Consider the following 1,160-nt stretch of genomic DNA (forward strand, 5'->3'; position numbering starts at 1 on the left):
AGCACTTTGGAGCAGATCTGACAGCAGATTTCCCTAATGCAATTCATCTTTTTATTTCCCAGCTGCTGATGGCAAAAGTGTTAATTGTAGAGCTGAGCAAGTTGAAATTATTAAAAACCTCATTCCGTGTCCCATCTATCATGGTGCTGTCAATTGGCCCAGTGGTGAGAATCTTTGTCTTGATGTTGAGCTTCAATACATATTGAAAGCGAGAGTCTTTGACCTTGTGCAGGAAACTTTTCAAGTCCTCCTCAGTTTCACAAGCAAGGGTGTGTCATTTGCATAATGCAGATTTTTGATGAGTCTTCCTCCAATCCTGGTGTCACATTCTCCCTCATAAAGTACAGCATCCTGCTTCTATTTGCCATTCTTCCTCTGTGAAAATTCTTTCCATGTCTTTTGTCCATTTTGTAATTGAGTTATCAGTCTTTTTCCTGTGGAGGCCCAGGAGTATTCTGTAAACTTTTATTATAAGACTCTTGCCTGAGATGATATTACCAAATGTTTGTTACCAGTCTGTAGGTTTTCTTTTCACCCTATTGGAAAAAGTGTTGATGTGCACAGTGCAAATCAAACCACAATGAGATACCATCTCACTCCAGTGACAGTGGCAAAGTTTAACAGGGCAGGAAGCACTAGATGTTGGAGAGGATGTGGTGAGAAAGGGACTCTTATACATTCTTGGTAGGATTGTAAAATGGTGCAACCACTCTGGAAGGCAGTTTGGTGCTTCCTCAAAAAGCTGAACATATAAATTCCATATGACCCAGCTATTCCACTACTTAGAATATACCATGAGAATATGAGACCTGAGGCACAAACTGAGTTTTGTAGACCAATGTTTATAGCAGCATTATTCACCATCGCAAAGACATAGAAACAGCCCAAATGTCCAACCACAGATGAATGGATTGAGAATTTCTAGTACATTCAGCACTTAGGAGCAATAACTTAAATTTTTACCTAATTTGGGAGGGACTGGAGAACATTATGCTGAGTGAACTAACTCAGTCCCACAAGGATAAATATTGTATAAAACCGTTAATGTAGAATGAATATAAGGATCCAGGAGTGGTGGGAGAAGCCGAAGGAGAGATGTGACTGTTCAGGGGGCAGGAGGAATTAATCATTGGTTGTACAATTTGATCGGGGCGGGGGGG

The sequence above is a fragment of the Elephantulus edwardii genome, unplaced genomic scaffold (assembly GCF_000299155.1).
Source record: "Elephantulus edwardii isolate Elephantulus edwardi_28Jun2011 unplaced genomic scaffold, EleEdw1.0 scaffold00008, whole genome shotgun sequence".
NCBI lineage: Eukaryota > Metazoa > Chordata > Mammalia > Macroscelidea > Macroscelididae > Elephantulus > Elephantulus edwardii.